At 40.3% G+C, this 22,604-nt stretch overlaps 2 protein-coding genes and 1 long non-coding RNA gene across 4 annotated transcripts in view; 2 read left to right on the top strand and 1 right to left on the bottom strand.

The window, feature by feature from the left end:
* The window catches only part of KCTD15 (potassium channel tetramerization domain containing 15), a 195,033-nt gene that overhangs the window by 20,016 nt on the left and 152,413 nt on the right, over nt 1-22,604 (top strand). The window lies entirely within an intron of this gene.
* The window catches only part of LOC140257118 (uncharacterized), a 143,840-nt gene that overhangs the window by 20,157 nt on the left and 101,079 nt on the right, over nt 1-22,604 (bottom strand). For both annotated transcript variants that reach the window (XR_011904963.1, XR_011904962.1), the window contains exon 2: nt 13,088-13,262. This is a non-coding gene — a long non-coding RNA (uncharacterized lncRNA). The remainder of the gene's footprint in view (nt 1-13,087; nt 13,263-22,604) is intronic.
* Nucleotides 1-22,604, top strand: part of CHST8 (carbohydrate sulfotransferase 8) — a 166,327-nt gene that overhangs the window by 61,319 nt on the left and 82,404 nt on the right. The gene's annotated exons all lie outside the window — the stretch shown is intronic.

Genomic DNA, 22,604 nt, shown 5'->3' with positions numbered 1-22,604 from the left:
TTACCAAGAGCATCCTGGACAGAACCTATGGGATTGTTCCAGGAGGCACCAGACGGGGTAGTGACATGCGTGGTACCAACAGCCTCAGCTTTCTCTGAATCCCAGGAAACTGTACACAAGCAACTATTCTAGGAAAATGCCATTTTAATTATAATAATTCTTATTGAGCAAATTCCATTTCTGAAGATGGCGCACAGTAGCATGAAATCACACATGCTTTCAGCTACTGAGGGCTCAAGGATCACTGCACGGTTGCTCATAGATATGAACATTCACAATCTAATTTGTTTAGTAATTCTGAACACCTCTGACTGTAAAAACAGCCATAGAGTGAAACTGGAGAGGAAGCATACACACAGCCTTCCACAGCTAATAATAACAATCATAGAACCATAGAACCATACAGTGGCATGGGGTAGAAGGGACCCCAAGGATCGTGGAGGTCCAACTCCCCTGCCACATAAACTTTGTTTCTACATTACATTGCTGTAACTGCTTGTTAGTGCCTAAACATTTTTAATATCCTCTGGGGAAAATACTGTGTTGTGCAAGAACATATTTGAGGCCAAGGCTGAAATTCAGTTTGAAAAGTTAAAAAAAAAAAAAAATCACAAATTTTTGTTTTTAGTCACTTACAGGACTGTTATGAATGAAAGAAATAACGTCTTTTCCTGAGTTATAAAAAGACCAAGTCAGTTCTCCAGCTCCTATTCTATGTATGTATTCACCATTTTTTCACCAGGGCTAGCTGCTGGAAGCAGCCCAGTTGCTGGCTGTGTCAGAATCACACAGTGAAGCTGTGGCAACGCCACTCTGGACTCAGCCCAGCAATGCCTAGGGGATAGAGTTTAAATTTGCCTTCATTTAAGCCACCTCTAAAAATGCTTTGAGCTAAGATTACTGATTTTGCCTGATGCAATCAAATAAAAACAAATGGGTGAAGCTCAGCAGCTCCTTAAAATGCTACAGTTTCTACTATATCCTATCTGGCAACACACTCACTTTCCAGAGGCTTTGGAGATAAAAGCGTTGCAGTGAGTACACGGATTATTCTGTTCTGAAATGAAGCTGTACGTTCTTCTGTGCCTCCAAGTCACACAGTGGTGTCATTCTGATATAAGACGCATCAAAGAATGAAAATGGCATCCAAGACGGTACATATCACACTGCAAACACATTTTTAAAAGCATCCCTTCAGCACTGAAAATACGCTTCCAGTTATTTTAGCGCTAGTTACCCTATATGCTTATATTTTTGGTACATTATTGTAGAGTATTTTCCTGCAAATTCATTACTTCATTCACTGCAAACACCTGAAATCAGTTTTTGAGAAAGAAACTGAACTTAAAAATACTGGGCTTCATCCACTTTTTAAAATAACTCTCCTGATTTTATGGAACCACATGAGTGATGGGGCAATGCAGTTTGTTTCATTCATTCCTTTTGTCAGAGCTGGTAACGTCAGTGCTTCTTCTGAATACCCAGGAAAATGAAACATATGGGAAATAGGATTTATTTCCTGAAGCATCAGGAATGCCCTTGGAGGAGAGGCAAGCAAGAAATTCCCACCTGGGTTGCGTAAGATGCTCTTTATCTGTGCCCTGCTGAGTGTGCTCAGTCAACACAGCTATCAAGTTTAGTTTGTTCCATGTTGTGATTCCGATTCTCATTCATGTTTTCCACTGTAATTTATAACCTGGTAAAGTACTTGAAAATTGCTAGAAAGTTTAGAGTGGTGATAACGTACCAAAAAATAAGGGTACATGATGTAATTTTAATCTTTTTACTGAATGGCCTTGGATCTTCAGGCATTACTTACAGGTTTCATTTACGGAACAAACATGTTTGCTGCTTTACAGGATTTAACAAAATAAATGGAAAGTAAACCTAACTGCAAAAAGCCATTCCCTTTATGAAGCCTGGGTTCTCCCCACACAGGATTCTCCCTTCCCTAAAACTGCATGAAGGCATTTCTGGGCCAATAGTTATTCTACAACATCATTCAGCCTTTGTCCCACAAACATTTATGCTTGCAATATCTAATCAGTTGCCAAAAAAATAATAATAATAAATAAAAATTAAAAAAAAAATGAAACAAAAAAGCAAATCATAACAAATACATTAAATCTAACTGTGACTTCAGTGTGATCACAGTGCTGAGCACTGCTTATCTGAGATGATCTAACTTGGCCCCTCTGCACATGATTCCCCATGCTACTGAAGGCTTCCTTATTTCCAAGCAGAACGCAGCCTGAACAGACACATTCACAAACCCAGCTAAGCACCACAGTTTAATGAAAGGTGGCCAGAATAAATGTGCATTAAAACTATGTTGCACTGATACCCCGGAGTACCATCTATTCTCAGCAGCCCTCAGTTTTATTCATGAAAGAGCAGTGAAGTTTCTGACACATTTTTCTTAACTCCTTCCCGAAAGCCCCTGGGATGGGGGCTGCTGTTGCCTGCCGGGGGCATATCGCCAGCATCCCCCTGCAACACCAACCCCACAGAGAGATCCTCTGAGGTTATTTGCCTGTCAGCCTCGTGTGCTTTCTCATCCAACAAAAGATTTTACTTTGGGGAAACTGTGACGAGTATTTTATGTGGTTTCAAATTCATTTCTGTACCTCCTGAAGTGTTTCATCCAGAGCACATCTATGATTACTTAATACCAGATTGCAGGGATCTCTTTGGAAAGACCTGCCTGAAGCACTGATTTTACAAACGCATTCATACATGCAAAACCTCAATTGCGTGCCTACACCCATGGACGTGAATGACACAATGTGAATATTTGCTTTATACTTAATACACTCTGGATTGATAGAACAAAGACAGAAAAGCATCACTGTGTAAACTCTTACGATTGTGAGGGAAAGAAACTGAAGCAAAGAAACAATACCTGCTCATTTCCCTTCCTCACTCATTACAAAACAATTTCCTCTCCCTTGCAGTATTGGTGTATATTACAGTTTCCCCTAGAAGTCTTTTTAATTCAGTGTTTTCATTTAAAAATGCAAGCTGAAGATATAAAGAACCCACAGCATCAACATTTTGAAGGCTATTGGAACTCGCAGGATCAATTTACGTGATTTTTAATTATCTTGTATTTATTTGGTTAATCTAAACAGACTTTTTTTTTTTTTTTTTTTTTTTTTTTCTATGTTCTTCTCTAATATTTTCCTGTTCATGTGAACACTTTATTCATGAGAGAACAAGGAGACCTACTCACACCACCACCTGACTGCAGGAGAAAGGGATCTGGAAAATAAAAAACTCATTTTAAACATAAATTTTAAAAGTCATGCTTAAAAGATGATATCTATTAATAGATACGTATATCTCTAAATCGAGCCACCTTCCTTCCAAGGCTAACAGAGCTGTAGCTCAGAGCACAGAGGAAGGTGCTCGCTCTGGCACAGTGTGTATGGAGGCCCTGCTGTGGAGGGATGCACCAGCTGACCTGGCACTGAGCCTGAAGAGACCCCTGCTGCTGTCAACAAACTCAGTTTCTCAAGGGGCAAGGAAGAACGCGGCTCAAGGGAAGGTGGGAGCCCAGCCCATGAGGATTTTGGCAGCGTTTTGGTGGCACTGCATCCCTCCTGCAGCCCGCAGGCACTGAGGCAGGCAGTAGTTCCCAGCCAACTTCAGCAACAAGCCACACTTTTAAGTCAACTTTCTCCTTCCAGTCTTAGAGATAAATACAGTGCTCTGCTTAATCCCACCAGTGGCTTAGCTGTGCTTTTTCACTACCTGCTGCTTAGAAGATCAAGCCCTGAGTTGTTAAATGATCCAGGGAAAATGCATTTCAGGATTTTCATATCTTCTAGCTTTGCAAAAAGGCTGTTGCTGAAAAAAGACAGCTAATAATCATATTTGTTCTGCTCTTAAATGGACAAAAAAAACCCCACCACCACAACAACAAAAACCAACCCCAAACTCTATCTGAAGTAGATCAATTCAAAATGCACACAAAGTAGATTGATTCAATGCTACTGAATGCCACTGCATCCACATAAACACACCTGGGTAGATCAGCAGGAAGACGGCATTCACCTGATGCTTTAAGTATAGGCTGCTTATGGGTAATCCTCAGAAATCAGCAAAATATACAGATAAAAAGAGAGGCTGAAAACCCTCAGCAGCACAGCACTGAGTGCAGACTAAGGCCTGGAACTGCTGCAGCTCATCTCTAGCAGCAATTATTCACCTTTAACTGGGAGGAATTGACACAAAAAGCAATGGATGGATTCCATTTGCATTAAAAAACATGAGATCTCCACTGCTGGTGAGGCACACAGCATTGCAACAACCTTCTTCCTCATACGTGTCCATCCCCACTCTCTCATTCCATTGTACCATACTTTGCACTGCCACTGAGTGGAACAGGCACTCCCATTTGAACATAAAATGTAACCAAATCTTCCAGGGTAGCTGACATATTAGAGATAATAGGATTGGACCTTCAGTTACTGAAAATGTGCCAAGTAGTCCTTGCTGGAATCGAATCAAGTTACCTGCTTGATTTCTTTGGCTAATTGAGTCTTCTACACCAAGTATTCTTTAGCAGACATTATGGCATTCATGCTGAAACAGTAATAAAGCAGCAGAGCTGCTCACGTACAGTGTTTGTATTGCTTGTTACTTTGTTTAAACAAAAAAAGTAAATTTATTAGAAGAGGAATTATTACAACATGCTCAAGGCCAAAGGAAGAACTCCCTCACACTTTGTATCACATCACAGCAATGTCACTCTGACTTAAGGCCTTGGATAGAACATGCAGTACTGGTAGTGTAGGAGACTGCTGGCAGCATTAGGAGACCTTCTAAACACCTAACATTAATTTAACCAGGAACTCTAATTTTCACAAATGGCACGAGCCGTATAAAAGAAAGGATTTTGCTGTATGTACCAAACAGCACATGCAGGCATCCTACCAGCCTTCACATGGGACAAGAGACGTGCAGTAAATTCTCATAGCTTTACTGTTTACTTCATGGCTCCTTTGAAAACAACAGTGGCTAACTATGTTGATGGAAGTCTTGCCTGAGGTCCCAGAGCAGTCATTAAACTCTTAGCCTCCTGTTCAATATGAAATGACATGCTCGTTCTGCATTTCTTTAGCTGAGCAGCTATGGAGGAGCCATGGTTCGATTGATATGCCTGGCTCAAGCCCAAAAATGATTGCACTGCACTTTCCTCAAGCAGCTTGTCAGTTTGCATTCACAAAGCCATACAGGATGCAATTGTCTGGTCACTGAAAATAGCTTCCGTGCATATTTAAGCCATTGCAAAATAGCAATATGAGAATTAATTCTCTCTTCTCCTTCTGGAGATTCATCATTTGCATGGCAGTGCTGTTCAGTGTACATGGAACCATCCCATTCCCTAACATATTGATGTTTTAGTTTGCTATCCCTTCAGTTATTTTTAGCAGCCAGCTGTCCTTGTGTGAAGCTCAGAGTGGCAGCGAGATGCTGAGACATGTTCTGGGCATGGTCAAGGACGCGCCGTCATACATCTGCTCAGCAGGCTACAGCCTTGTCTATTATTAAAGTAATCTCTGAACTGCTACTGCAACATGTGTAATCATCAGTTGCAGGACGTCTTTTCCCACCTGCTCACTATTTATTACCTGCTATCCTACAAGTTTTAATGGTAACCTGCATTTCAGTAGGTAAACACGTAGAACTGAAACTCATTATAACAAAGCACAGAATATTGTGTGATTTTTTTTGGTTGGTTTGAGCTAATAGAGGATATTCTGAGCTCTTTAGTATGCACTTCAATTTTTAGCATTATTTGAAGGACAACTGAACAAGTAAAGATCGACCTTCTGGAAATGCAGGGAAGAATCTTTTACATTTAAGAAATAAGAAGTTGGTAGCAGGTTTTATTGCTTTGTCCTACTTTTTGAAAATACACAGGCTTTCTATAGGAGCTGAAGTATTAGAACATCAGTTTGGAAATGGATTTGTGTCAAATTTTATATGCTCAAATATCAGTGATTTCCATTTGAAGCCTTTGCTGCTTTTTCTTGACACAGTAAAGGGCTCAACAAACCAGTACTGCATTACCTGCATGCGCTCCCCTGCCAACACATTAACTACTTAATTTTTCTAAACCACTTGAAAGCAGAGCTTTTGCATTTCGGTAAATCTAACACATTTGTGTAAATTCATTCTATAATTTTCTAACTCTTATTCAGTACAGAAGGTGAGAGTTTGAATAGTTGAAACCATCAGCAAGAATTAATGTTAAACCGTCAGCTTTTGACTTTACTGGCAGTCTCTGAGAAAACAAGGGGAATAACAGTGTCACTGAAGGGGCACTGCAGACTCTCAGCCTCGCAGGCCTCCCCTTCAGGAACCAACCCTTCTGAAATCATGGCTTGATTCATTTAGCTGGGTTGCCCTCCCCACGTAACTGCATTACACTTGCGCCATGCTCTGCAGAAAATGAAGATTCCACTTTTCTGAGAAAACAAAAGGTGAATTGTCACATTCACCTTCAAAAACTAAAAGGAAAGATTGCTGGAAAACTGCTTCATGATTTTGCCTACATACAATCTCTGCCCAGTGCTTCTGTTGTGCAGACACCTTCCCTGAGAAGAAATTGCAAATACCAACCCAGAGCTCCCTCTCAAGAACAGCACTTGCGTAGACCCCCCTTTCTTTGCTTGCCAGTGCTCTACCAGCCCTCTACCTCTGCCACTACATCCACACTTCACCATCCCTGCTCCTACAGACTGCTGTCAAAACATTTCATTCTGAAAACCAATCAAAAGAAGTATGGTAGGAATGTCATTCCTTAGGCGGCCGGTCACTGACAGTTGATTGCTCTTCCTGGTTGACAACCAAGGGCCAGAGGAGCAGAACAAGAAATACTTGAATTCATACAGAGCAAGTGTCTGCTTCATACACAGCAGATCTGCCTTACCACTAGATCTGACTCTGTAGCACACATTTCTATTGACTGTATTTAAACAGCACTACAGGACGAGAGATGAGAAAACAGTTTCTAATTCATCTCTCACAGAACATCATTCTTTCACTGCAGGAAAGCAGAGGTCCTACAGCCCTTGTACGCTGCAGAGGTTGTTATACATAGTAGAGTTCAGGTAGATATTTTACAGAAATGCTAACGAAGAATTGCATCTTCAAATCCTGCACTGTTATTTTGCAACCAATTTGTTTTGTGCTGCTTTTTCTTCAGTCCATGCTTATAGATACATGCTCATGTTCACCAACAAGAGGTATGGCTTAATTCATATGATACAAAGCAAATACTATAAAATAATCAAATAGCATGAAAGCTCTTACAAGTGCGGGTTATATTCTCATGGAAAGAAGAGACCCTTATGCACACCCTGTTTCTGAATAATATTTCTATAAGCACTATAATTTCATAACAGACTGCAAACATTCCGAGCTCAGCATCAAACTACTCAGAATACAACAAGCATGTGACAAAGTACTTCTGCAACTGACAGCACAGGAGCTTTTAGGAAGGATATTAAAAACATTGTCGTTTCATAATTTATTAATGAAAAAAGAAGTTGGAAGGGGTGTTTTTGTTTAAACCCCCAGGCACCTTGCCACACGTTAAAATCTCAGCAGGACTGCTCTTAAGAGGAAATGGGATAAAATTCACAAAATTATCATTCATTAAAGAGGATTGGAAGAGACAGACTCACTTAAAACATGGACACTCCAGTGCGACCAAGTATTACAATCTGAGTAAGACAGACAACCTCCCATTGGGCCCAACTTGTAAGTCAAAGCACAAGCCAGTTCTTGTGCATGTGCCTGGGTGAGGTGTACAAATGTACGTCCTCTTTTACACAGAAGTGTTTGTAACCAGCAGTCCTGCCAGCACATTGATGTTTAAAGTCAAAACAGCAGAGTTTAAAATCCAAAAATGATCGCAGTCCTCAGGAAATCAACCATGTGCTGTGGTGCAAAAAGCCAGAATTTCCTCTCCCTCTGCTGAAATTCTGAGGTTGGGGAATTGGTTGGTTAAAGTATCAACCCTGTAGGTACCTGTAGAACCAGGAGACTGTCCCAGGAGCCTTTGGGCTGAATAGGCCGGGATGAGCACTTAAACCTATATAAAAATTCACAGCACTTGATAATTACATTGATAATGGCTGATTGCCAGTGGGAACCTAACAAAGCACCTCTTTCTATATAAAGCTGGAAGAAGGTGATTGCTTTCATTGAAAGAAACTGGCCTGCTTATGTGCTTTAAAAAGTTATGAGAATGACTTCTATAGGTAGCAGAAGCTCTGGAAAACTAAACTGAGGTTTACTTGGAGAAGGATACTTATAAAAGAAGGCATCAGGTTGGCCTCTCTCCCTTTCTGCATCTTTCACATTTCAACCTCATCACTGCAGAAGAGATGACACTATATCAGAACACATCTATTCACTATTTAAAGCCACTGCATGTCCTAAACAATCTAATAAACAATAGGTTTCAGGTGCTCAGTAAGGCTTGTAATGAGAGACAACTACTTGTATGTCATGCTTGCTTGCTAACATACAGTAAAAGACAGGGACTCTTGTTCACTCACATCTACATGAAAATACTCCTGGCTGTGGCCTTCAGCTAATGGCAAAAATCTGAGCTGGTAAGAAAGCATCAGAGCCCTGTTTGAAAGAAGAGCCTTTTGTCATTTCCTTCCAATCTTTTCTTCTGGTAGCAGTGGACATACGACACAGCTGTGTACTGTATCAGACACACATAATAAAGTAATCAGCTCGAGTTCTTGTCCTGTGAAAAGGGGCAGCATTTATTGTACCCTCAGTGGCCCAGCAGCAATGAATTCATGACTGATGAGCAGCATTTCAAATGAGCGTCATCTGTGCCTCCCTACCAGCATATGCACATGCCGCATATTGCCCAGAAATGTGTCTAATACATATTTAATGTACTTGTTCTGTAAACATGTACTAATGGAAATAGCATTTGCTAGGAAAGGCGGTCCTGTCCCTGGCTATTAGTGGTAGCACTCCTTGAGTAAAGCAATTCGGAGCTTTCTTGTGTGAGACAGATGGATCTCATCCCTGCACGGCATCCTTCTGCTCACATTCGCATTGGTAAAAACGTACGCTCAGATTTGTTTTCCTATCTGACTGTGAAGTCAAATGCCATAGCTAACATATATCCCAGTGCATGGAAATCAAAAAGAGCCAACAAGACCTTTGAGTGTGATCTCCAAAGAGCTTTTCTGAACTGAAATGTCACAGCCTTCACACAGTATCTTTAATCCAAAAATAATTAAACTAGATTTATATAGAGACAAGCCGAGACACTGGCCCCAGATAACTGGTGATTCATTTAAAATGACTAATCCTAACCACCATGAAGTCATGTAAGCCAGGGCCCTGCAGATCCAACTGTGGGGAGAGCGTCTCCCAAAGCTCTTACAGAGAGATGCAGAGGAGCATCAGCTGGGCTGACTGCAAAGAAGTGCCCTAATTTCATTCACAAACTGCTTTTTTTTCTACATTTTATCTTCAGTGAAGTCTGAGCTGAACTCCAGAGCCTAAACTAAATACCCACTGAAACCTGTCATCCTTCATCCTCCATCAGTGTCATTGGTGAGGCATGTGTGTGATAAAGCACAGTTTTGTATCAATTTTGATTTTCTTATGGAGATTCACTTCCACAGTCTTTTATTTCCTGTTGAGTGTAACAATTCACAGCACCAACACCTCACAGTAACATATGATAAACTTGCAGAGTTTTACAACAGGAGCTAAATGAAATGGTGGAACCAATACATGTTAGTGTAGTGCATTCACTGCTATTCCTATCAGACAAGCGGATATTAAAGTTCCTGTCACCTAAAGAACCACAAGACAAACTCTACTACTGCATAAACTACTTTGGATCGAGGGGTCAGCATGTAGAATGACGCTGCAAATTAATCTAAATCTCAGAAGAGCTAAGATAGAGCCACTGCAATGTCCTTACTGCACAGAAACAACTACTTAGCAACTGTATCTGGTAAATAATATTTTCTCTAAAACTACCGAGTAGAAAACTGAATGGATGTGCAAGTTGTAAAACACGTAACTGGCTGCGTATTTGTAAAGAGATGCTGCCTGACTAAAGGATCCTGGCTCCTGGAGGAACTGAGAGTTTAGAAGAATAACATGAACCTCTTCCTGTGCTGTTTGTGTAGCAGGGAAAATAGCCCCCTGTCCATGACCTGCGCTAAACTACCCCAGGCCAGACCTGATGCCTTTAGGAGAGGTTGAAGAGGACAGGGGTGGGTGGGTGAGAGTCCTTGCACCTTTTCCACAGCAGGCTGACCCATTTTGTGACTTTCTTTATAAAAGCATGAAGCAGGCACAGTGAGCCAAAAAAGGGTTAAAAGGAAAATGTGGTCTTCCTACTTTTTTGATTTTGTGAGCATGAATCTCTTTCACGGAACAGCTGTCAAGTCAGCCAACGAAACAGGTCTGCTTAGGTCTCCTGATAATACCAACTGCTGTTGTTCATGTATCCTCAGTGACAGCAGCAAGATGAAAATCGAAATGAATCGCCCTACAAATGAGACACTTCTCTGCGTTGACTTTCCAAACGTGACAGTGGTGTTTGTTTTCTCAGTCAGCAACATTTAAAGATGTTAGAAAGCTCTGCTATCACTAAGTTGCTCAGGGGGCAGTTTCAAAAAGAAAAAAAAAAGTGAGAAATCTGCATGACAGCTCCTTTCACAATTGTGTTCAAATTTCTGTCCATTAGTACTTCCACCCAACTGAACTGCAAAGTATCGCTAGCAATACAAGCTGCTGCAGACTAAGTGACAACAGCTAACATTTCATCTCTCTCTATGAAGTATTTACTCCATATCCTTACTGTGCTACAGATGCAAACTGTTGGTTCACACCATAAGAGCTACAGGTCAGCTTTAGCTCCTGCTGATGAGCTGTCATGGCACAGACGCATTAGCTTCTGTCAGTCTGCTTAGGAGCGCAGTGTTTTTCAACAGATCACAAATTACATAGAAAAAAACAATGTTTAGAAGTGCACTTTCTTCAGTATGAGTTGCAAATACAATTATTTGCCCTTCTATTGGAAAAGCTGAGAATGCTCTCTAAATATAAACGAATTAAGTTCTGTAATGCGTGTGAAGTAAATATCTCTGTCTAGCTACCAAAGGAAGAACCTAAGGCACAGGGTACCCTGTTGGACTCATCAGTTATTTCCATTACTGCTATTTGCAGCTGGAAACAAAAATTAAAGTTGTAAAAGACACTGGATTTTTTTTTTTTTTTTTTTTTTTTTTTTTTTGTTAAACAATTACATTAAAAACTCAGAAGCCATATTGAAGCACAGAAACATTTTCATATATATATATAAATTAAAATTAAACCTGCCTTTTAAAAAGTCTCTCTGTGGCATAATTTTCCTCCTCATCTGATTTCCTAGACACCATTACCTAATACGAATACAGCCCTGTGCTCAAACAGATCTCCTTGCCCCTCCTCAAAAAAAGATGGCTTTTCAAAAATGCTTTATGAATTTAACTTCCTTTGCTTTCAAAGGAACATAGATTGTAAAGAATTGTCTCCATGGATGTTTGTAGACATAGCTGTTAGACTGGATCAGCTTAGAGCAGTACTGTGCTTACACAAAGAAAAGCATCCCTCACATCAGTACGGTTTGGTGGCGCACTGAGGGGTTTCATGTGTGTCTACCCCAGTTACATTGTGATACCCCAAATCTCCAGAATCTTTTGATAGTTCCCTCTAAATCCACTGAGCCAAAATTCTTGCCATGAAAGCATCTCCAAAGCTCAATCTGCTGAATTATCTACTTTCGAATTTCTTGTTCTGCCCAGCAAGCTTTATCTGTGCAACTATTCATCCCAAATTCCTGGGTTTGCAGGTGCCAGCTGTGAAACATCCACAGAGCCCAATTATGATTTCCTAATTAATATCGATACTACACACTACTCATATGTTCATTCTGAGAGTCTCAAAGTGTTTTGCAAATAAGAATAGAATGTCCAGGCACACCATGAGTGTCACTGTGTTACCAGTGAAGGAAACAATCTTCAGTCACTTAGTCACTTTATACAGAATATCTATGGGAAAAGCAAAAGCAGTACCAGGAACCTCATAATCCAAGTGTTAAACTGCTAGCACAAAGCTACCTTTTCTTCACTTTCTCTTTTTAAATTACTTTCTTATTAAATAGAAAGAAATTTTCTTGAATTATATGCAGAATAAAGCAAGTAGGTCCACAAATGAAGAGAATTTTTAGCATTTGATCTTTCTTGAAACTGAAGAATAACTGGAGATGTGATGTGAAGCATGCAACACTAATGCATGTGGTTACCAGCACTGCCTTATAACATCTTGTACCTCAGCTGCTAAACTTAAACTCATTCTTTAAAGTGTTCCATGCCAGGAATATCTCGTGGGATTGATTCTTTTCTTTATACATGTCAAAAGAAATGATCCAGCAGTTTTCAAAGGTGAGATGAGAGGGGAAAGGGCAGTTTTGTGCATATTTTCCTTCTCTTTTGTTTGAAAATAAAAATAAAAATAAAAATAACCAAACAGAAATTGTGCACACATTTTGTTGAACACCTGGCATTGTTGCTGGTAAAGAGGAAGCACCAGAGTTAAGAGATCTGAGGTCAGTGGAAGCTTAGGGCAATAAAAAATCTTTGAAGTTCAGAGCACTAACACAACAGTCAACTACATAAAATCCTTCTTGAATGACTGACTATACTGCTGATAGCATATTTTCTCTTCTTGATTTCAGTTCTAAAGCTTGTGCACCACAAACCTCCCTTGGCCATCTGTGGAGGATGCCACAGCAGAAGTATTAAGCATTTTGTTTGCATACTCTGGACTCATGTATAACAAGCATGAGGTAGATCAATTAAGAGAACTGCAGTCCCAAAAATGTGAAATATGGAATGAAGTAATGAGCAATCCTGCAGCACACACAAATGCTTTCAGTACTGATCAATCATTTCACATCTCTTCTCAAAGCAAACAGAGCTGGTGCCACCTGGCAGAAAGCCGGCACTCCCAACTGTCACCAAAATAATTAGCTCACCTGTAGACTTCCCAGCCTGGATGCTGCAGGGAACCTGGCAGGTGCTGCTGATGGGCTGGTCTCACAAAGAAGGCTTGAGTCACGCTGCTGCTCCTCCTGCAATGAGCACTTGGGTTCACCATTCACAGTGGGTTCACCACATCGGTCACTCTCTCCTGGACTTCAGCAAGGTGATCTACAGACAAGATAAGAAAATTTAAATATGAAGCCAGCTGACACATTGTGTGGCAATTTGATTCTGGGACTTCTGGTATCACTGAGATTTCTCAGCTGGAAGTAGCAGGATGCTGCTGTCCTCCATGACAAGCCCACACCTTGCCCTATACTAAGTCAGAGGTTTCCTTTCATAGCATCTAAAATGGATAAGTTACTTCTGCAAAACTGAGCTGGGTTGGGGGCTGCAAAAAGGAGGAAGTTTCCCCATCTGTCAGGTTAATTTAAGTAAGGTTGGTTAGTCAGAGCAGTTCAGTGGTTTGGAAAGCCAGAATAAGTCCTTAAGAGATGAGTGGGACCTCAGGGAAATAAACATATCACACCAACCCACACAATTTCCTACAACATATGTACATGTGTGTGAAAGCCACACATCTCTGCAATTTGCAAGTGCATGCACAGGCTCACAAATCAAACTTTAAAGTAAGACCGAGGGGTCTTTTGTCCCATTATGTATTAGAGCAGAATGGATTTAATCAGCAGTTTGATAAATGACGCACCTGCTTAATTTCCTCAATTGCTAAAGCATAGATTTTATGCAATGCATTTCAGCATCACTGAACAAAGGATGAATAGCAGACCCTCAGCCCGTGGAAATGGGATGCCTGGTACTATCCACAAGCCTCTACACAGCAGCTAATAGGCACAAATGGGTATTTGCTACTGTAAATGTCCTGCTGCGTGGTCCTTCATTTGTTGCAGGATGTCTCTTTGCTTTAGTGTAGCCACTAAATTAGTCTTGCCTTAATATACGATTCACACCACTTAAATATCTTGAACTAGCCATATGTTTGCTGAATCTATGTCATAAGCATACTCCTATTTTTTATGTGGCATTTAGAAATTATCTTTGAATTACAACAGAAAGATAAACATTGATTCTTTCCTAGCATTTCACAGCTTGAAACAGAAGCCCAGCAAACCCAGAATTCTCTCTCATTCTTCCCAAGTATTTCTTTTTCTGTTCAAGTGCTAGTTTCACTGGCTTTCCTGCATATAAACCATACAGAAGCAAGCATCTAGGATTATACAGCAGGTATATCTCAAGGTTCAAGCATCAGCTGCTGATCTTATCTCTTACACTTTATTATAGTATTACTGGAGCACCTAAATAACACACATCTGCAATGCTAGGCTATAAGCATCCCATTTGTACAGATTCTCTATGACACAGACACCAGGACACAAATTACTGGGTCAAAGAGTTTTTCCTAATATTGTAGCATATATCAATAGCCTTGAAATTGTGATCTCTTTTAGACCAATATAAACAAACAGATATAAACCACTGTAACAGAGATCAGAATCTGATCCAAAGAGTATGCATAGTCAGCCTTGTTCATTTTCTCTGCACAAGGGGTAATGAAAGATCCTCTGAAGTGACATGCACTGTGCTAGATGAGTACTCAGTCTAGCCATCAGCTTGGATATAAGACGACTCCTAAACAGGCTTCTCTTCACACTGTCAGAGCCTTTCTGACAAGAGCTTAAATTGCCCAAAAAGAATTAAGTTTGAAAGACTTGGGGAACATGGTTGTAAATTTTGTACATTAGAGAAAAATCAAACTACATACAAAAAAGATGACTCCTAAATTACGTGTAAGTAAAATGAACATGAAAATGAGACTGGGCAGCATTTGGTGACATTGATATTCTTTTAAGCCACCAGTATGCTTTGATGTGTTCAGTGCAATCCTACCTCTGAGCTTAGTGCAGGTAGAGCCTGGCTTTGCAGGGAAAGAATCTCTTTCTACTTTTGCTAACGGTAAAGATATGAGAAATAATTGATTAAATTCAAATAACTTCCTGCAGAAATTATGGCCCTGTGATATATTTTAGGTGTGATTTCATTAAACAAAACAAGATATGTTACTTGTACCAGGAGTATATGTAACACAAAAATGCTTCTGACAGTGTAAGAGGCAGTGATTTGAGTGTACCAAAGATCAGGAGTCTTTTTCATTCTGTTCCCCCAATTTGTTTGTGTTACTGTCTTTTACTTTGCTCCTGATGTGTACCATATAAAATGATTTGTTGTAAAAAGTTATAAATGGGCTTCTGCCTCTAACACGCACTAGAATACATCATGCTCACAGCTCCTATCTCCTTCAGAAAGGAGATTTTTCTGGGACGCTTTGTTTCTCCTGCTTGCTATTCCACTACTCTCTTGTTGCAAAGTTGTTGTTGTAGAAGTTGTTCACTTGACAGGAAGCTGATTTTTGTCAGTACGCTGCATGCAGTATTTTTGGCACAATAAATTTAAGAGAAGGTAACCTCACTTTGCAGTCATTCTTGTGAACATTAGGAAAGCCATTAAAATTTGATACGATCATTTATCACAAGCATCACTATTGCGAATACTAATACAACAGATGTAATTGTAGTTTACAAGTCAGTGCTACAAGAGAGGATGAAATGTTGGCAATTGCTGTTTGTCACACTTGGCTTAGAATTAATTCACATTAAATAATATTTTAATTGCATTGTTTTATTTCCCCACTATGCTCCCCGATGGATGTTTGTCTTCTAATAGCTCCCTGTTTAAGTACTGTAAATAGTTGTCAATTCTAAAGTTAAACTGCAAAAATAACTCAATAATGCCAAATATTAGCACTCCACTTGTCAAATGCAGTTTGATACGAAGAACTGGTTGAGTGTTTTTCAGGGAGAAGGGAACATTTTACATTGCTAACTAGCTTTACAGGCTAATTTTCCTTCTGGTTTGATACTAGAAATCAGTTGTTTGAAAGATTTATTTACTTCACCAAAAACACACCTGTCTGACCATAGGGCTTCAGTTCAGAAACAAAATGTCAGTCAGCCATGCTCTGTTGGACAAGAGTATCTGCCTGCCACATGTTGTCTAAACAAACCTTTTCATTGTGTGTTTGCATTTTGGATAACTTCTTTTAGACATATGTATTTGCTAATATCAAGATGCTAAATAAATCAATAATATGTCAGACCTTTTGTGAGAAGCAATAGAAGAATGGTGTCCCAGCATTAATCAGCCCGTATGATTGACAGCTAATGATTTCCTACCTGGTGATCTATAGATAATCTCAGTTTTGCTTTCATAGAAATGCCAGATTATATTCAGATGGCAGGAGAAATAACATCTACATTTTCATTCATAGTCACTCTTGCAATAACTTCTTTCAGGAGATAGTATCAAAAATATGCAGCTAAATAAAAGCACTTCATAGATGAGCAGAATGAATTAATTTCTAGGCCCTAGTCATTACCTTTAATTAACTGAAGGAGCAGAACCATGATCACTGTCAAATATAGGCCAATTAATACAATTAAGCTGTTTAAATCCTTGATGGTGGCCACAACTTGAGCAGTTTCATAACCTACATGTTCTACCTGGTTTCCAAAACAGTTGTGAACTGCAAAATCCAGAGGTTCTTCAATGACGTCTTCAAAACTATGATGGGATATGAGTTCAACTACCAGACAGATGGAAAATTAAGTTTGAGGTCATAGTAAAATGCTCCTGTCTCTGAGACACTGGGATAATAAGAGAGAGCAGCCTCTCAGTACGGGGCTCTCTTGCAGAGTGACTGAATTCATTGCAATTTTGACGCTTAACCCAAAAAGAGGAGGAACAGCTAGAGCAATTTCTCAGAAGTATAAAACTGTATTTTTATCCTGCTGCTCTTCATTCACACAGAAAAACGAGTTGCTTAGAGGAACTACAGACAGGATTATACCCGAGATTTCCAAGAACTATAACGAAATTGAACTGTGTGCTCTACAGCCGCACCACTCTGTGCTGCCAGTTACTTCAGTGCCTGCGGCTCACCCGGCTTATCCTGCCGAGTGGCCCTCATGGTGCTGCCACGATCCTTCCCTTCGTGTGCTCCAGAGCACAGAAGGACAAGCATGGTAAAGATAAAACACCTAAAGCCAGAATGATTTATGATGCCAGTGAAGAGGTAAAGCTAGCCATCCTCATAGTCTTCATGGAAGATAAATGTTTAAAGACAAATTTTGGATTTGTTTTTAATTTCTCTGGACACAGGAGATATAATTGGGGCAGGTAAACTGTTATTTTCACTTCTGACAGAAATCGCTGAAGAAAAAACTTATGTTGGACCCCCAAATGACAATTTTAGGGGGACAGAGGGACCAGAAGACTATGGCTTGACAGGTGTGGCATTCACTTTGGTTACAGAAGACCTAAGATCCTGTCCGTCCTTGCGCCAAATTAAACACAACAAGAGTTTAAGCCCCAGTTTTGACTATCCAGTCAGCCAAACTCAACAGATAGCTCATTCTTTCCACAAAAGGAAAACAGTTGTAGTGGGTGAGTCTGAAAGCAGCATATTTACAAGTCTATGAAGTGATGTCTTGGGATGGTGGTCTGAGGAGCCATATCTAAGCCCCAACTCACTTCAGAGTTAAGTTCTGCCCTCTACCCACTATGCACACAGATGTTTAGATGTTCCCTGGAGTTTAAATACTCTGACCAAACAAATAAGTAAGAAAGAAATGCATGTAACACATTCCACTGAGAGTGTTCAAATACTGACTTCTTGAAACACTGACAATTCAGATGGTAATTCACTTAACATTAAGCAATCACTCACCTTTGGAGGTGATTTTTGTTGCATGAGCTTGGGAGGGAGTCACTAAAGGATATTCCAAGTGTGAATGCTATCAGTCACCAGAAACACAACACACGGTGAACTGGTCACCTGATGGCTCTTTGTTCACATGTCAGATCTGAATATATGCAACATTAGAAAAAAATGACAGGAACAGACATAAACAGCCACGTTTCCGACTGGCTGATCTCCTAATAACGCACTGACCCTTTAATGCAGACATTAGAACGTCTTTCACCAACTGCAAAGCATGCAGCGAAATTCCACATAAGAATCCACAACACAGATACAATTACACTCAAATCTCCCTATTCCAGAGCCCTTGGAGATCCTTTCAGTCCCTGCATACACCCAACCCTGCAGCACCAACCTGCTCTCCCCTCCATTCAATTCAGCAAGGTGAAGGTGGATGTTTTATTCTCCCCTGTTTAACACCTGTTCCTCTGCCTCAAGTGGTTGCAGAGATCGATCTGCTCCCCATAGTACAGATTACAATGCATGACTGCTTTGAAACGCAGAAACGTGTGGGTTTGGAGGGGTGACAAAGGGCATGCTTCAGTTTTATGGAAATGTTATTAAAAGTCTTTTCAAAAATCACCTCCTTAGAGAACAACAACAAAAAAGAAGTAAAACAAAATCCCTAGAGTCACTTTTATTTGCCAAGCAACATACACAAAAACCTGATTAATTTAAAGTCACATTCATATATTTTATATGGCTTTAAATTATTCATTCCCATTAAAACATATAAATACGCACCCAAGCACAGTTGCTTTGGCAATAAATTTTTAAGATGGGGGGACGTTTTGCATCCTACCACTCTCCAGGGACTTTGCTTTGCATCTCGGGTTGTTCATTAAGCCAGGATTAGCAGAGTAGGGATTACTGTACAACACTGAGCAAAGTGTTTCCGGATCTAGACTCACTGGGCACAACCACTGAAAGCAGTTAAAGAGTACGGAGGGAATTTGAGGCACCGTGCTCTTCTGAGCTTGCATACTCTTCAGAAACGAGGGCCAGTGTTGTTAGCACTGTGCTACAGGGATGCCGGAAGCATTCTACTCCTACTGCTGCTGCAGTATGTACAGCACAGCAGCTCAATGCAAAGGTGTTTAGGAAAAGGAAAGAATGCAAATGATTTTTTTCCTGCTCTGCTGCTGTGACCCTTAAGTGAGCTTTCCAGCCCTGGATCTCACACCTGGTCTCCTCCTTGGCAGTCTGTGGGCTGAGATGCTATCCCCACTATTACCCCTCCTAGAAATTATTTGTACTACAGCAATGCTGCACAGAATTTTTCTGCTTAAGTTAAGATAAACCTCACATGTAAAAATGTCCTACTGTTTCTGTAGATAAATCAAGCCACCCTTTAACAGGACTGCATCTCTTGCTATTCTAGAACAATCCAAAGCAAATATCATAATAGGCAAGCAAGCCAAAAATCCACAAGGAATTTTTAATATAAAAATGCACAGACTGCTTTATTCCCAAAGCTGCAAATCCAGTGAAATGTTACACATGCATGATATGCAGAAAATCCTTCATAGGCTGAGATTTTAGTCAGCAAGTTCCTGCAATTTATGTTCAAAGATTGGGGACAATAAAAAGCACCCAACCTGCCTCTCCCCGGCTCCACGGAGCGCAGGATGCACAATGAGGCACTGCCTGAATTGGTGCTTGACACAGAGCACAGCTACCAAAGCTGAAGCTTTTGAGCTTTTGACAATTAGAGCTCTACCCTGCCGTCCGTATTCAGTGAAGCTGACGGGAGTTTTTCCTGAAATTGGTTCTGTGAAGCCAGCAATGTGAGGCTGCCATGAATATTTTAAAGTAAAGGAGCTGGAATACTCTAATGATCTTATGTAAATCTAGTCTAAGAATTTCATTGAAATTTTTTTTGAATGGGTCATTAAGCAGGGAAGAAAAGGTTGGAAAGCAGCCTAAAAAGGAGAACATTCTCAAAAGCCCAAATACTCCCCTCTTTCTTCAGAGCCAGCCAATTAGGCTTGGGGTAGTCAAAGAAGAGCAAAGTGACAGAGCTCCAAGCATACCTGTAACTATAGGCAGACCCTCCACTTTGTCAGGAAGAAGACAGCAGAAAGGCAGTAATATAAAGTTCACAGGCTTAACTGCTAGATTTAAACCATAGGTGCATAAAAATTACTAAGATTTAGCATTTTTCTCTTTATCGTTAGCGCTAAAAATAAAAGTCCTGCAGAAAGTCAAGATTAAAGAGCAGTGATAACAGAGGTGGGAATGCGAGCCACATGGCTCCCACTGGGCCCCAGCACCTGGCTCCCCCAGAACACTCACCAATGGGGTCCTGTGCATCTGCATGGGTGCCCTGGGGTGTGGGACAGCACTCACCTAGATGCTCAGCCCTTTCTTTTTCTGTTGCAAAGCAGCACAAATATTTCATAGGGATTTTCTTATGAATAAATTTGTCCTTGACAGCTGAAGGACTTTTTGTGTCTGATTTCCTTAGTCTTTATGTGAAGGCATACTATTGTTTATAATGTGAGAAGCTATTAGGATGAAGCTATATGTGCACAGTAGGCAAACAGACTTACAGAATGTGCCCAGCACAGTTTGTTCATTAAATCTCATCCTTTTTCTGTTGACTTTTCTCTTGAAGGTTTATTCCAGAAGCTACCACTTTATACCAGCAGCATCTAAGCTGCATGAGCAATTACTTAAATGTATTTGGATGTTGCAGTAAGTACTTATTCAGCATGCATCTGGGCCAAAGTCTTTTCTTCAAGATTTGATCCATCTTTGGATCAGAGCCATAAATGCCATCCCACCCTGTGCCTCACCTGCATGGGGGCTATAGGAGGTTTCCCTCAGGTTCCTGACTTCCAGTCTAAGGACTGATGGCAGCCAGCACCCAGCTTTAATTGTGCTTGCCAACGCTGCTTGTTCAGGGGGCCAGTTCCCCTCTCACATGCAGATGCAACAATATTTTTCTCTAATTTTGGCTGAAAGAAGTTCTCTGCCTATCCAGTCCTCAATGCAGCAGCACAATACATGAGTTCCTCACAGCCTCCCAGGAGGTAAAGCAGAGCCATGAGCCCGCCTTGGTATTAGGGAACTGAGTTTTTACAAGGGTAACCACCCCATCAGGGCTGAATGACAGCAGATGACATTTGGCTGCTCAAGTAGCAGTCACGTAACCATTACAAGGAGACTACGGAGCAGTCGTGATGAACAGATTCAGGATCCCTCTCTGCATTTCTAGGGATCAGCACACTTTTCAATGAAGCAATCATCTGTAGGACTTGGATCATTACATTGGATCAGCTTTTACACATGCTGGATTAGCTGAATAACTGACAGCTTCAAATTGGTAGATGTCATTGAAGCAGCAATGCTAGTATAAATACCAAATGCTTTTTTATGAGGAATAAATGACATTTTCACGATTTTACCCAGAGGTAGAGCTGAAGCCAGCAATTCAGAGGAAAGGCAGCTTGGATTTATGTGGCAGGTAACTCTTCACAAATTACACAAGCTGCTTTGTCAGAAAATGATGACCCTCTGAAATTATCCATGCGATCTACAGATATGACCTAGGGCCAGCCCAGTGATTTAAGGACATAAAGACAATGCCAAGTAGAAACAGAAGTTTGGAAAAATACACAGTATTTGAGCCTCCTGCAGATAGCTAATCCAGGTGCTTACACAAGGAATCTATTAAGATAAGTATTCTCCCTGGTAACATACTTAAAGACTTCACAAAGAACCCAAAATAAAAAGGTGGCATTTGCATTTGCTAGAAAGACAACTATGTATTCACAACAGACAACAGTATTTAGACTGCTTTCAGTGAGAATTAAGGGTTCTGGGTCTCTAGGTACCACTCAGAAAGCAGAGTAAAAAAGCAATTTTAGTGGTAGGTTGGGAAGAATATCTAAAACAGGCCTGACAAAGTGTGCTTAAACCACCAGTTACAAATCAGATCCATGGGAACTTCATTCTCTGTTCTTCCCACTGAGGAACTTGAATTCCTCTGGCTCCCGATAGGAAGTGTCTGCTCCAGTCACTTAACTGGATTCTCTCACAAATGAAGGGCATAAAGCAAAATATCACTTCCCAGCCACACCTCAAAAAGGTAAAGTGTAATAGCAGTTAGAGCTGAATACAAAATGATTTAACATAAACATGTCTGAAATGTTTTCTATGTAAATACACTTGAAAATACCACACTGATAAGCAAGTTCAAAGCTGCACACAGTTTTGCATGCTGTCAAATGGCTGAAGCTTTTCTTTCATTTTTGACAGGAATGGTGGAGTAGAAAATAATTACACTATCAATATGGATGGAAAATGTTACCTATATTTAGATATTGCAACAGTCCTGCTTTTGTAATCCTTTATATAGATCTGCATGTGTATTATAAACTCATAAACACATTCAGTAGCTGATTGCTCCTTCTCTCCTTCCCATACAAGGCTGCACAAGAGATGAACATGAGGATAAAGCCCACCTAGGGCCAAGGTATTACTGTTGTTATTCGTAACATTACAGCAGCAGCTCCTTCCATTTGCTACTCTACTAAACATCACTGAGAGTTAATTCCAAGGTATTGGCATCATTGCAGAAAGAAATTGGATATCACATTTCTGCATAAAATCCATCTTTTCACTTTGCAAATATCAGTGCATGTTAAATATTTGAATTTTCTCTGCATTCA

The sequence above is a fragment of the Excalfactoria chinensis genome, chromosome 11 (assembly GCF_039878825.1).
Source record: "Excalfactoria chinensis isolate bCotChi1 chromosome 11, bCotChi1.hap2, whole genome shotgun sequence".
Lineage (NCBI taxonomy): Eukaryota > Metazoa > Chordata > Aves > Galliformes > Phasianidae > Excalfactoria > Excalfactoria chinensis.
This window is presented reverse-complemented; position numbering and strand designations above follow the sequence as displayed.